Genomic DNA, 15,991 nt, shown 5'->3' with positions numbered 1-15,991 from the left:
TGGGAAGCTCTGTGTGTGTATGTATGTGTTATGTGTGTGCAGCACCAAAGGCAGTTGGCATTAGTTGTTTCTATTTTGTATCCGAGAATCACTGCAGTGTGCAAGCAAGCTATTCAGCCCATCAAATCCACACTGACCTTCTGAAGAGCAGCCCACTCAGAATCAAGCCCCTAGCCTATCCCTGTAACCCTGCATTTTCCATGGTCAACCAATCTAGCCTGCACATCTGTGGACACTAGGGTCAATTTAGCATGGCCATTCCACCTGCAAATCCTTGGACTGTGGCAGGAAATCAGAGCACCTGGATGAAACCCAAACAGACATGAGGAAAAACTACAAACACCACAAAGGCAGTTTCTGAAGGGTGGGATGAAACCATGACCCCTGGCACTGTGAGGCTGCAGTATTCATCACTGAGCCACTGTGCCGTGCCAAATGTATTTTAGTACATCATTTATTCCTAGTGCCTTAGCCCCAATCAATTGATCCAGCTAATCTCTATGAGGACATTTGGGTGCCATATACGTGCTTGGACTATACAGAGGTGAGAAATCCACTGCTTCTCATTAACCAGTGTAGGGTGCTGAAGCATGGTTACTGGATATGGCTAATCTGAACAAGCCTGTAGGCAAACATTGGAGAAAAATCTCAGCATTTTTATTTAGATTTTCTTTCTTTTTTGTTTGTGGAGATGTAGAGGGTGGAAAAAAACATTACATTCAAGAGTCAGAAAGAGTCATGAGTCACCCATTCAGATAAACTGCAATTAATCAACCTGCTTAGATTCAATATGACAGATCTTCAAGGCAGGACATAAACCCAGACCTACATGTCTAGAAGTGAAGACACTGCCACTGCACCACAACAAGGCTTCCAATTGTACCAAGGAGACTTAGTTTCCTTTTCAGTTGGATGAGAAGGGAGGCAGTATGAGAAGATGCGTATCAGATGACCAATGCCAAGAGAATGAGGGCAAAGTGGCTGAAGATGGAATGTTATGAAATAAAGCATCCCAAGGTATGTCTGACTAGGGCTAGCAAACCTCTATGATTCTCCAAGACCCAGACCCAGACCAAATAGGAGGAGTGGCAGATGTTCTTCACAGGAGAAACAGAAAGTTTCCAGCCTGCTGCTGCCTTTAGAAACATAGAAAATAGAAGCAACACTAGGCCATTCAGTCCATCAAGCTCATTGTACCATTCATAGCTGCCTGCCTATCTCTACACCCAATACCAATCTCTCCTATCACCTTTGATATATTTAATCTCTAGCAATCTATCTACTTCTTTCTTTACCATATTCAGTGCCTTGGCCTTCAAAGCTTTCTGTCGTAGAGAATGCTACAGGTTCACCATCATATAACTAAAGAAACTTTGAACCCCTCATTTCAATCCAAAATAGCATACCATGTATTCTGAGACCACATCCTAATATTTTGGAATCCCTTGCCAGGGAAAAGATCACCTCAGCATCCAGTCTGTTCAGCCCCATAAGAATATTATATATTGTCAATGAGATCATTTCCCATTCTTCTTAGCTCCACTGAATACAGACCCATTTGACCTTATCTCTCCTCGTATTTCAAACCTGCCATCTCAGGAATCAGTCGGGTGAACCTTTGTTACACTTGCTCTAAGGCATGTGCATCTTTTCTTAGGTAAAGAGACTAGAATTATACGCAACATTCCAGACGTGATCTCACCAAGTCCCTCTACAGCTGTAGTAAGACATGTTTGTTCCTGTGGTCAAACCCTCTTGCAATGAAGACCAACATTCTGATTGGCTTCCGAGCTGCTTACTCCACTTGCAGGCTTGCTTTCAGTGTCTGGTGCACAAGAACATCAATGCTCTGTATATGTCAATCTTTCCATATCTATCACAATTTCATTAATACCCTGCCATTCTGCCTTACCTACCAAAGTGGGCAACTTCATACAAATCCACATTGTATTGCACCTGCCATGCACATGCCCGCACACTCAACTTGTCTAAATCACCCTGAAGTCTCTTCAGTTCCTTCTCATGACTAATAATTCCACTTATGTTAAAAAGAGGTATAATGTATTTAAATAGCATCTTCAATGACTTGAGATGTCCTAAAGCCCTTTACAGCCAATGATGTATTTCTGGTGTAGACACTTAGAATATAAGAAAAATCAGATATATCCATCATGCAGTCATGGAATGTGGACTTTTCTAGTTAGATCAGGATTTACTGCCCTTCTTCAATTGCCCAGCCACATCCTGTCCACAAAAAGCAGAACAGATCAAACTTGCAAGTTACCAAATTATCAGTTTATTTTCACTCGTCAGTAAAGTGATGGAAGGGGTTAACAATAGCACTATCAAGTGGCATCTACTCTGTAATAACCTGTTCGCTGAAGCATGGCTTGGATTCCACCAGGGCCACTCAGCTCCTGGCCTTATTACAGCCTTGGTCCAAAAATGGACAAAAGAGCTGAATTTCAGAGAGTGACAGCCCTTGATATCAAGGCCACATTTGACCGAGTGTGGCATCAAGGAGCCCGAACAAAACGAGTCAATGCAAATTAGGGAGAAGCACTCCATTCCTTCAAGTCATGCCTGGCACAAAGGGAGATAATTTTAGTTGTTAAAGGTCAATCACCTCAGTCCAAGGATACCAATGCAGCAGGTCATCAGGATAGTATCCCCAGATCAAACATCTTCAGCTGCTTCATCATCAATAACCTTCCCTCCATTAAGAGGTCAAAGTGATCTTGTTGAATATTTTGCATAATTTGTAACTTCTCAGATGCTAAAGCAGTCCATGCCCAAATGCAGCAAAATCTGGACATCAGTTTTGACTGGTAAGTTGCAACTAACATTCACATAATGACCATTCCCAACAATAGAGAATGTAATTGTCTTAACCTCGAAAAGATGCTGGGAATTCTATGAGAAGTTAACTCACCTCCTGCCCCTGTAGTCTGCCCATGATCTACACAGCAGAAGTCAGGAGTATGGCAGAATACTTTCCACTGACTTGGATATGTGCAAGCCCAGCAACCCTCAATAAGCTTGTCACATTCAGGTCAAAGCAACACATTCACCTGGAAATGCAATGATAAAATCACCGTGGACGTTCCTACACATTAAGGACATCAGCAATTTACGAAGAAAGCCCATCATCACATCCTCCAGGTCAATTAAGAATGGGCAATAAATGCTTGCATAGCCAATGACACTCACATACCTTGAATGAATAAAATAAGAAAATTGGCTGGGTAGCAGTAGTGCTGTTTTGTGGGGACAGGACATAACTGAGCAATTTTCCACATTGTTGTTGTAACTGTACTGGAGCAGCTTGGCTAGGGGTGAGGCAAGTTCTGGAGCACAAGCCATCAGTACTATTGCCGGAATCTGTCATGCCCATAGCCTTTGCAGTATCCAGTGCCTTGATTCTTCTTTTGCTGTGAAACAATTTAGCCAACAGTCCATCTATGATGCTAACAATTGCAAGGAGAGGCCGAGATGGATCAAACGCTTGGCATTTCTGGCTGTAGATGAATGCAAATGCTTCAGGTTTGTCTTTTGCACTATGATTTTGTGCTTCCCAAAATAGAATTATGGGATATTTGTGGCAAGTTCTTTAATTGCCCAACACTGTTCACGACTGGATGTAGCAAAACTGCACAGCTTAGATCTAATCAATTGATTGTAGATTAGTTAGCCCTGTGTATTACATTCCAATTCCACTGTTCAGCACAAATGTAGTCCCATTTTGTAGATTCAACAGGTTGAAGCCTTACTTTTAGCTAGGCCTGGTGCTGCTGCAGGAATACCCAGCTGCACTCTTCATTGAAACAAGCCTGATAGTGATGGTAGAGTGGGAGTTACGCTAGGGTGTAATGTTCCAGATTATGCTGCTGCAAATGGCCCACAGACCCTAATGGACGCCTGGTCCTGAGTTGCTAGATTCAAATTCTGTCCCATTTAGCACAGTTATAATGCGACACAACATGACAGAGGATAAACTCAATGTGAAAACATTGCACAAAGGCTACACAATGGTCAATCCTACTGACACTGTCATGGACCAATGCTTCTGCAACAGACAGTTTGGTGAGGACAAGTCCATGCAAGTTTTCCCTCTTGTTAGTTTCCTCACCATTTGCTGCAGACACCATCTAGTAACTACGTCCTTTAGAGCTTGATCAACTTGTTCAATAATGATGCTACCTTGGTGATGATCCCAGAGGTGTTCCCAATGTACATTCTGTGTCCTTTGTCACCCTCAGTGCATGTTAGGACTGGAGGTTGTGAGGAAGTGGCTTTTAATGTGAACAGTCCTTGCCGATGTTTGATCTGATGCCTTTGCATTCAGACTCAATGCTGAGGACTCCCCGGACAACTCCTTCCTGATAGTCGACTGCTACTACTCATTCGTTTGTCCTTCAAGTAGTTCATGATACACTTAGGGAAGATGATACTGGCGCCTGTGACAATATCCGCAAGATTTAGTTCAGTGAGTATGACTGTACCATGTTATGCTACGATAATGTTGCTTGGCTAGCCTGTGGGATTGTACAAATTTTAGAACAAGTCAAAACCGACATGGTTCACAAATATCTCTTCAGGAAGGAAGTCTATCATCTTTATGTGGTTTGGCCCACATGTGACTTTAGACACACAGCAATTTGATTGATTCTTAACTGTCCTCTGGGAACACGTGAAATTATCTGTTTTGACAGAGGAATAAAAAAGGAAGCATACTATGTACGTGGTGGGGTTCTGGCATGCAGAGAGACCTGGGCGTCTTAGAGCATGAATCACAGAAGATTAGTACAAGTAATCAGGAAACCTAATAACATGTTATTATAAGAGGAATTGAGTGCAAAAGTAAGGAAATTATACTTCAGTTATACAGGGCATTGGCAATATTGCATCTGGAGTACTGTGTACAGAACCAGTCATCATGCTTACAGAAGGATAATATGCATTATAATAACATAATATGTATTTTAATGCATTAGACATGGCTCAGCGAAGGTTTATTTAAATATTACCTGGAATGAATGGATTGCCTTATGAGGAAAGACTGGACAGACTAAGCCTGTATCATCTGGAGTTTAAAAGAGTATGAGCGGACTTAATTGAAACTTATCCTGAGGAATTGACTGGGTGGATGTGGAAAGAATATTTTGTTTGGAGGGAGAACCTAGAACTAGAATCTTGCAATCACCCCCCAGTGCAGTCAGAAGCCATTCAGTCCACTGAGTCTGCATCAACATTCCGATGAACATCCCTCTTAGATCAAGCTTATCCCCAGAATACCACACGTGCTGTGGCTAATCCACCTAGGCTGCACATCCTTGAACACTATGGGGCAATTTCGCATGGCCAATTCACTTAATCTGCACACTTTTGGAATGTGGGAGTAAACCAGAGCACTCAGAGAAATCCCACACAGACATAGGGAGAATTTGCAAACTCCACATACACAATTGCCCAAGGCTGGAATTGAACCCGGGTCCTTGGCACTCTGAGGCCTATCCTTGTTCCTTGTTTGCATGCTTTGAAATAGCCACTGTTCAGAGGCAATTAAAGATGGACTACAAATGCTAACCTTTCCAGTGATGCCCACATAGCTTGAGAAAATAAATAAAAACAATCACATGCCATTTCTTCATTTGTGAGATCCCACTTGCTTGAAAATGGTCAGCAGTTTGCATATGGTTTAAAAGTGTGGGCCTTTTCTTTCTATAAAACATCCAATTGTTAATGCACAAGTTCTGCAGGCTGCAGAGATTCATTGTGAGGTACAAACCATCAGAATTTATTAGTCTACTGACTCCACTCTGCCATTTATCTTGTGCAAATGACATCTTTAGTCTTCCTGTTATGTTTAAGAACTTTCTGGATTTGTGCCAGAATTGCTCCATTAAGCTCACTGCAAAATGTTAAACCTCACAATTAACTACATAGTTTCCCTTTCAACATCTTGATCATTGTTAATGCATGCCAATCAATCTCAACTGTTCAGCAATGGAACAATTTAAATTGTTGAGTATCATTCCTGCATGTAGCAATTTTTGACATTTCAATTTTTATTTTTTCTTGCTCTTTTTACTCCTTGGTCCATAGATTTCTTTTTTTCTTTGTTCCTCTACCTGGTATCACTCTGAGTTGGTCTTTCTCTCCACCAACACTGATTATTTTTCAATAAATAAAGCACAATTCTTACAGAGACAGCTTGTTAAACTCTTGGCTCACTGAGACCTTAGGTGCCCTGTTGTGTCATCAGCAAGTACTTCCAGTTGGCACAAATTATAGATGAGGAAAATAGAAATAGAATAGCAATAGAAAGTCGAGCCAGTGGTGTGTTCCATGTGACGCAATGTTTTTGGGATGTTCTGAGCATTGAATGAGAGTTGTTGAGATTGTGATGAGTGTATCATCACATCCTTTCTCTGTCAGTCTTCTCCCCTCGCTTGTCCTTGTTCAATGATGCAGAATCAAAGAATTCTGACAGTGTGGAAACAGGCCATTTGGCCCATCGAGTCCATGCCAACCCTCCAAGGGACATCCCACCCACACCCAACCCTGTAACCCCCATTGCCAATCCACCTAACCCACACATCATTGGATTGTGGGAGGAAACTGGAGCACTCGGAGGAAACCCACATAGGTACGGGGAGAATGTGTAAACTCCATACAGACAGTCACTCGAGGCGTATTTGAATCTGCGTCCTTGGTGCTACAAGGCAGCACTGAGCCACCGTGCTGCCCCATCCCCCACCAAAAGAGCTTGGAGAATGTGGAAATCTTTCACTGAACATTCATTGATGCCAAACACTCTTGACTACTTTGCCCATATGTGATCCAAGGAATTGAGTGCTGAAAGGGATTTTGAGAACAGAGTAACATCGCAACTAAGTAAGATTCAGCACCTACTTGACTCTGTTTCCCTGAAGGAGTCACCGACAATCAGGAATCCCAGCCCTGAGAGGCCACAGAGACCAGCATCCATTTCCTTACAAGGGTACCATTTTTGGTCAGTGATAATGCACCTATAGGGTAAGAAGGTTATAAGTTCAAGTCCCACTCCAGAAACCTGTGCATAAAATCCAATCCACTCCTTTTGTCTCATCATAAGAGAGAGCTGCACAATTAAAAATACAATCTTTTATGCGGGACGCTTAACTGAAGCCCCAGCTGCACCTCTGAGTAAACATGAAAGATCCCACTATTTTGAAAATGAGTCGGAGAGATCCTCAGTGTCCTGGCCAATGTTATTTCCTCAAACCAATGTCACTAGAACAATGTATTTGGTCATTATCACATTGTTGTTTGTGAGAGCTTTCCGTACACACATCGGCTGCTTCGTATTGCATATTACAAGCTGATTACATGTTAAAAATGCATGACGTTGGCTGTAAAACATATTGTGCCAACTTGAGATTGTGAAAGGCACTACATAAATGAAAATTCCCTCTTTCTTTTTTCTTCAGTTCATGGGGGCAGTTCATAGTGAAGTGACAATTTGAAATGAGGTTCTGTTTGTGCCTGTATGTTTCTAGGAATCCTGATTCACTGCCAATGCGAGAAAAGCTCTGGAGCCTCCAAGTCTAAGGATATAAATTGAGATCAGATGATCTTGTTCATATGAACTTGAGAGAAAAAAAATCAATGGCATGCTTTACTTCAGGACCACATGTGATTTTGTGTGTGTGTGTGTGTGTGTGTGTGTGTGTGTGTGCACGTGCACGTGTGGTGGAGGTTGGTGGTGGTTGTGGGGGAAGGGGAAGAAAAGGACACCCTCAGCCAAAATGATCTGATGTTGAATAACTTAAGCTTTTGAAAATGCAATTCCCTATTACTAACGTTGCCTAAGCTGATCCCATATAACTGCCCAGAGAACAGGCCAACAGCAGTAACTATTTGCTTTCACCATAGGGGCAAATTCCAAAAGTTCCAGTTAAACTGTATTATGCTAGCTATTAAACTATCTCTAGCCCTTTTAAAAAGCTAGGCAAATTACAGTCAGAATTAGTTTTCAAGCAGTTTCACCTTCTCATCTGGTCAAACTGTGACAACATTTGTGATAGGAGTCCGCTTGAAGTAGCTAATAATTATTGGAGGCAGTGGTTTGTACAGATTTCCCATTCATAAAAATTCATTGCCTTTGTTGTTTCATGATTTTGCAGTCAAACTGTGTTAACACCAAATGTAGCTGCAAATTTCTTTGTCTTGTGACAGTGATGCAAACAATTTAATGTTTCACCATCAGTTTTCCATTTTGTCCCAGTTTTCACATTGTGCTATTGCTGTGCAATCTACCAAAAAGACCTTACAGAATCTGCAATATCATTTAAAGTATTTCCATCTCCCCCTATTCCTTGAATTCTCATTCTCTTTCTCTCCCTCTTCTGCATCATTTATACGACTTACTGTGGGACAGTTCTGGCAGCCTTTCAGTAGCTCAGGCACCTGGCTATATATATGCACAAGCCCAGACAATAAACCATCCATTTGAAGGGTATGTTTTTGAGCAGGCCAGACAGAATACATAGGCAGAAGTTGTTGCCACTTATAAAAGAAAAAAAGAACCAATGAGTTTAGTTTTAAAGTGACATGAAAAAGAAGCAAGGGTGATGTGAGTAAGTTAGGATATGGAATACACTGCTGGGAAATGTGGTGGAAGCAGGTTAAAAATGTAGCATCCAAGAGGGCATTGAATGATTATTTCAACATAACAGTGTGCAAATACATATGGAAAAGAAAGGAGATTTCTTTAGATGGTAGAACCAGTACCAGGTACAATAGGGTGAATGGCCTCCTTTTATGGTGGAACAATTCTGTAATCTTGCAGGAGTCATTGGATGCATCAGCAAGCAGGAACCTTGGCTAATTATTCCCATTTATTGACACAGCTAAGATGGCTTAAACGTATGTAATTTTCATTCAATTGGTGCTTTATATCAGGCACGTCAATAATTTGCAATTATTCATGACTTTAACAGCAACTTGCATTGATATAGTGCCCTTAGCATAATAAAGTCTCATGATTCTTCACAGGATAGAGCAAATTCAGAATCTAAGCCACATAAGGCTTTGTAAGGAAAGACAGTCAAAAGCTTTGTCAAAGCAGTAAGTTTTAAAGAGAATCTTATTGTGAAAAAGGGGTGGTAAGAAGGTGGAAAGATTCAGGGAAGGCATTTCAGAATTTAATCATTGGTAGCTAAATGCATAGCAAGAAATTAAACTGAGATGTTTTCAAGAGATCGAAGTCAGATGAATATAGACGGTTTGGAAGGTTGTGTGGCTGAAAGAGATTGATGTTAATATGGAAGGTCAAAGCCAAGGAAAATGTTTAGAAAACATGAATGAGAATTTTAAAATTAATTGGTTGATTTATGAGATTCAGGAGTGGGAGGCTGCCCAGAGCACTACCAGATGACGAGGTCATGACAGCAGTTTGATGTGGATGTTCCAGCACACAATTAACCCATTACCCAGTACCTAAGCTTTACTCTTACCATGGATGATTGACACACAATATGCAAAGGATGAGAAAGAACTATCAGACTAGAAAACCTCTCAGTTACGCATATTCCAATTATCCACCAAGGGAAGTCACCACCTCCTTTGCACCGGTATCCTCTTAGCCTATCTGCCCTTCCCCATCTATATGGAAGCTTTTCCAGTTCAACAATTTTTAAGGGCTTCTGATTTCCTGCAATGTATCCATCAAAACCCCACTTTCTTGCTTTGCTTCACGATTGGCAGTCAGTGAGCACAGAAATGTTGGGTCAATGGTTTGGTGTGAATTAAGGCATGGGGAGCAGGCTTTTGACAGACTCATGTCAAAATGCCATCATGACTTTATCATTTGGCAGTGTCTCCAGTCATGCCCACTCTCAGGACCTTGCGAAATCCCCCTGAAACATTGCCTTGTTGCAAATTCTGACCCAGCATTAAACTGAAACAAACTGTGACCAACAACCTGCAGTGAGCAATGTGAGCCTGATTGAATGGAACAGTCCTGTGAACAGCAACTAAGATTAAAAAGTGAAGGTATCTTGTTTGCAAATTGGGGCAGCTGAATACAACCTCCTCCCCACTCTTAATCCCTCAAGCTGCCAACAAGGCGAGTGGTAAAACGCGCCCTTTTAAAAGTTGTCAAATATGAGGGAGGGAAGACGTGGCAGGCAAAGAATTCTGGATACCAGACTGTGAAACACGCATATCATTCAAAGAATGAAGAAGGCCTTCACAAGTATGATCATGCTCAGCCCCACCTCCCATAGGAGCATACCATGGCTGTAGGAGGGAAAATCCCTACAATGGATTTGAGACGCCAGCTGTTAGGACTGATCCGTCCTTAGACACAAGCTGTAATCTCTCTGTATTGAAAGGTTTCCTAAACTGTGCGGAGCTAATGGGCTTCTAAATGGGGACTAGTTGGGAGATGCTCAGCTGTGGATCATAAGAAAAGGTTTCTTATAGAATCTTACAAGAGATTCGTGTCCATTTATTTTATCATTGCCCTGCAATCAATCAGTCCAACTCTCCTGCTCCTTCTTTGTAGCCCTGATTACTTTTCCTGTCTGAATGTTTATGCAGTTGATGTTTAAAAAAATGGTATTGTAACTATTTCTTCCTACAATTTAGTGTAATCCAGACCAGGTAAAAGTTAGGGCCTAGATTTTCTCCTTGATATATTTTGAAGGGGTTTGACCTGGATCCATAGCACTATTTGCCACACAATTTTCTCATGACATGTTCTGTGCAAAGAAAGAAATAATTTTGGATCACCCTTAATAAGGTCAGCACTAAAAAAACAAATCTTCATTCCTCCTTTAGTTCCTTTTCTAATTATCTTAAATGTGTATCCTCTTGTGACTGGCTTTTCCATAGTCATAGAGATATACAGCATGTAAACAGAGACTTTGGTCCGACCATCCATTGCTGACCAGATATTCTAAATTAATCCAGTTTCACTTGCCAGCATTTGGCCCATATCCCTCTAAATCCTTTCTATTCATCCTAACCCATCCGGATGCATTTTAAATGTTGTGGAGCTGGAGGGTATTGCAACTTAAAATCAAGTAGTGAAGAAACATTAGAGGTAGTAAGAACTGCCGATGCTGGAATCAGAGATCAGTGTGGAGCTGGAGGAACACTGCAGGCCAGGCAGCATCAGAGGGGCAGGAAAGCTGACATTTCAGAAATCTGAGGAAGGGTCCCGACCCAAAACATCAACGTTCCTATTCCTCTGATGCTACCTGGCCTGCTGTGTTCATTCAACTCCACACTGTCTTTGACTCCAGCATCAGCAGTTCTTACAAAACCTGTATAAATCTTGTTCCATTGGCCAGCATTTGGCCTATTTCCCTCTAAACTCTCCCTATTCATAAACCTGTCCAGATGCCTTTTAAATGTCATAGTCAATCCAGCCTCCACAACTACTTCTGGCAGCTCGTTACATGCACGCACCACCCACTGTGTGAAAAAGTTGCCCCTTAAGTCCCTTTTATATCTTTCTTCTCTTACCTTAAGACTATGCCCCCCAGTTTTGGACTCCCCCACCCTAAGGAAAAGACATTGCTTATTTACCCTGTCCATGCCCCTCGTGATTTTATAAATCTCTATAAGGTCACAATCAGCCTCTGATGCTCCAGGGAAAATAGCCCCAGCCTATTCAGCCTCTCCTGATTGCCCAAATCCTATAACCCCTGGCAAAATCCTCATTGATATTTTTTGAACCCCTTTTTGTTTCACAACATCTTTCCAACAGCAGGGAGACCAGAATTGCACAAAATACATCGGAGAGGAAAGGATTGATTTGTGACAGAAGTGCTCAAAAACACTTCTCACCTTGCTTTTCTTAAAAACAGTGCCCAGGCATTAAGCAAATTAGAAATTTCCATTAAAGTTCCACTTAGCAAAACCTGAAGGACATCAATAAATTTAGTTAAAAGTGAGAATACAATTAATCAACTTAGCAAATATGGTCTCAGGTTAAAACATCCCACTTCTAAAGATTTTAACCTGCATGTTCCTAACATTTTTATTGTACTTATTGTGTATTTGATGTTGCATGTTCATTGCAGGAGATCATGCCATATTTAAAAAGCAGCCAGTCCTGTGTTAGAATTGGAAATCTTCTTGTAAGCCTTAAAAGATAGCTAAGTGAGTTTAAATTTCCCGCATCTAAATTTATTTTTCTCCAACACAAAAAGACATTCCAAAATCCAGAGAGAATATTTCTCCACCATATCACAGGATCATCCAGGAGCATCAATGAGTTCAACTGAGGTCAGAGATATCCCAATGCAACCAGTGTATCTCCTCCTGTACTCAAAGATAACGTAGACTTGGATGAATGTTCTTCTTCTTAGGGACTCTGACCTGTGAGGCTACTTTAAAGAATAGTCCTTCCAATTTAGGACTGAATACATCTTGGTTCTGAATATCCTGTCTGACATTCTGTCCCTCAGTATATGAACACGGGAACAGGAGGAGACCATTCAGCTTTTTGAGACATCTTTGCCATTTAATTAGATCATGATTGATCATTTACCTCAATGCCACCTTCTTACGTTATTAACAAATTCTCATAATGTCAGTAGTTTCCCAGAACCTACAAATTTTTGTTTTGTCCATACTCAATGGGGAGGCAATGGCCTGGTGATATTATCACTGGACTGTAAATCCGGAGACCCAAGTAATGTTCTGGGGACCTGGGTTTGAATACCACCATGGCAGATGGTGGACTTTGAATTCAATAAATGTCTGATTTAAAAGCCTATTGATGATCATGAATCTGTTGCCAATTGACGGAAAAACCCATCTGATTCACTAATGGGCTTTAGGGTCTAGACCCATGCTAATTGGTATGCAAGGATCTTCTGAGCTGCTGTGTAGCTTAGAGCAAACATTGGTTCCTCTAAGGGACATTTTTAAATATCTTTGGAAATGTCTTCCTGACAAGATGGTAGAACCATTGTTCTTGAGTTTTTCTAAGGTAGCGGTCGATAAGTTCTTGTTAAGCAAGTTGGTGAAATGAGATCAGGGCTAGGCCCTAATGTACATTTGAGATAAAAGTTGGATCAGCCCTGATTTTGTTGAGTGACATCAGCTCCGAGGGCTGAATAACCTACTTCTGTTCCTTTTTTGTATTTTTCTAGAATCTCTAAAGTTTTGAAATATGTTCACCAGTACACTTATTACCTTAAGAGCCATCCTCTTCAATGCCCTGGCATTCATCTGTTCCAAGAGATTTAGCAACTTTCAATTCAGAGGAGATGCCAGCCAAAACATTCGCACTGGCTCCCTGCCTCAGAGAACATACCTACTAGATGTAGCTGGGTGACATCACAGAAAGCTGGGACACAGTGAATAGAATCATAAGATCATCACCTTCCACCCATTCAACCTGGATACAGATAGCAGGGCAGATCAGCACTGTTAGACCTCAGAAGAGCAATACCATCCACGTGTACCCATCATCAGAACAGAGAATGTCACCTCAGTGGGTACTCTAGCTAAAGTAGACTTCAGATGTGTATTGGACCAAATCCCTCTCTGACTGTGGCCAGCCCTCTAGCCTATAACTGACCCAGCTTCTGGAGTGACTGTGGCCATACTCCTGACTGAGGTCTACTCTCATTCCAGCAAACTCTCGATCCATTTGACTTTTATACATCACCATTCACTTCAATCACATCAATTGTCTTTGAACCAGGACCATGGCTGTGTTAGCCAGCATATGTCCCACCCTCAATGTTGAGAAAATCATTTTGTATCTGATAGTGAAGACCAAGTGTGCCTGCCAACTACTTATCTGTAGAAGTCATCACAGCTAAACCATGTTTGACCTTGACCAATAGAGATGCACACATAGACAATTTGTGTATGTTGATTATGTTGCTATATGACTATTATTTTTCAACTCTTAATCAGTACAATTATTTTCAATATTCTACCTCAATTAAAAACATTATCAGCCCCCGACAATGATATCAGCCAACTGCTTGCACTAAGATGCTGTCATCAATGGTCAAAAAAGTCACAAGTGAATTAAATATTTATTTAACAAACACTGGAGACCAGCAGTTTGCTGCTGCTGCCAATATGTGGTGTCAGAGGGTATCATCTGTTTTTATGGCATATTTTCAAGTTTGAACTCATTGCATACTATGTTCCACATGCTCACACTTCCAGCAAATGGTAGTTTTATATTTCTGTAGGGTAATTGGAAGCAATGGAACTAGAAGAATTCAGTAATGATGGACGACATGCCTTGTTGTAAAGACTTCACTTTTGCCTGCACGCCACAATTATAGAATCATACAGTTTCAGAGTCTTACAGCCATATATAGCATGGAAACAGACCCTTCTGTCCGACTGGTCCACGCCGACCATGTTTGCAAACCAAACTAGTCCTACCTGCCTGCATTTGGCCCATTTACCTCCAAATATTTCCTATTCATGTACTTATCCAAATGCCTTTTAAATGTATCAACCATTTCGTCTGGCAGTTCATTCACATATAAACTACTCTCTATGTAAAAAGTTGCCCCTCATATCCTTCTTCAATTTTTCTCCTCACCTTTAAAATATAGGCCCTAGTTTTGAATTCTCCCACCCTAGGGAAAAGACCCTTGCTATTTATCTTATTTATGCACCCCATAATTTTATAATTCTCTATAAAGTCACTCCTCAACCTCCTACACTCCTGATAAATAAATCCAGACTATCCAGCCTCTCATTATAACTCAGACCTTCCATTCCTGGCAACATCCTGGTGAATCTTTTCAGAGCCCTCTCCAATTTAATAAAATCCTTCTGAAAGTAGGGTGACCAAAACTGCTGTGATGATACTATGGCTTGAAAAGTTTATTGTGTTCTGGGCTTTTTTTTAATGAGAGTCATTCAGACAGAGGTACCAAGCCAGCTAGTGAGACCCATAAAGTAAACAGGTTGGAAGGCTTTGGGGTTTTTATTCAAAGTTAAAAACAGCAAAGCAGCATGGATGGTCATGGCCAGCTCTCACCAGCCAGGATTTCTAGTTCTTTTTAGTGTTTGTTTTTTAGGTTTAGTTTGAAACAGTTTCTGCTGGTGTTTCAACAGGGCAGAAGTTGCTAGAGTTTTGAAGAAATAGAAGCTATCTTTTCCCTCTCTCAGTTCCAGCTGAATGCTGGCGTTTCTCTCTGTTGCAGGGTTACCTGTGAGACAAATCTATTTTTCTGAATGTGCCTTTTTACCAAGGGGTGAGCTTGTGACATTTTACTACATTGGAACAATTAATTCATAATAGATTAGATTCCGCACAGTGTGGAAACAGGCCTTTCAGCCCAACAAGTCCACATCGCCCCTTGAAACGTCCCACCCCAACCCATCCCCCTATAACCCACACACCCCTGAACACTACAGGCAATTTAGCATGGCTGATCCACCTAGCCTGCACATCTTTGGACTGTGGGAGGAAACTGGAGCACCCGGAAGAAACCCACGCAGACACGGGGAGAATGTGCAAATTCCACACAGACAGTCGCCTGAGGTTAGAATCGAACCCGGGTCCCTGGTGCTGTGAGACTGCAGTGCTAACCACCGAACCACTGTGAACTCATCACCTGTGCTCTTTATAAAGCAGATTGCAGTTTGTGGTGATAATTAACAAAAAAAACCAAAAAAAAGTTTTAATGATTTTGATGTGGGAAAGTCACTCAGTGGTGCATTATAGATGTATAGGAAAGAAGAACAAAAAAAACCCCATTCTTACATGGCCACATTCATGCCCATGTGTCTTTGGAGAGGGGCCACGCAGCAGTCACCAAAACTCTCAATGCCTTTAGAGAAAGGTGGGCACAGTGGGAGATATAGTGCTTCATTTCTCATGTTTTCCCCATCTCCCTACCTCTCCCTCATCTGTGGTGGTTTGCATTGCACGTACTGGGCTTTGCTTGTAAATACGTATCTGGCTGCATGTGTATTTTCCTGGTGATGATTGATAGTTAAAAAC

This window comes from Stegostoma tigrinum, chromosome 13 (genome assembly GCF_030684315.1).
Source record: "Stegostoma tigrinum isolate sSteTig4 chromosome 13, sSteTig4.hap1, whole genome shotgun sequence".
In the NCBI taxonomy this organism is placed as follows: domain Eukaryota; kingdom Metazoa; phylum Chordata; class Chondrichthyes; order Orectolobiformes; family Stegostomatidae; genus Stegostoma; species Stegostoma tigrinum.
Note: the sequence above shows the minus strand (reverse complement) of the source record.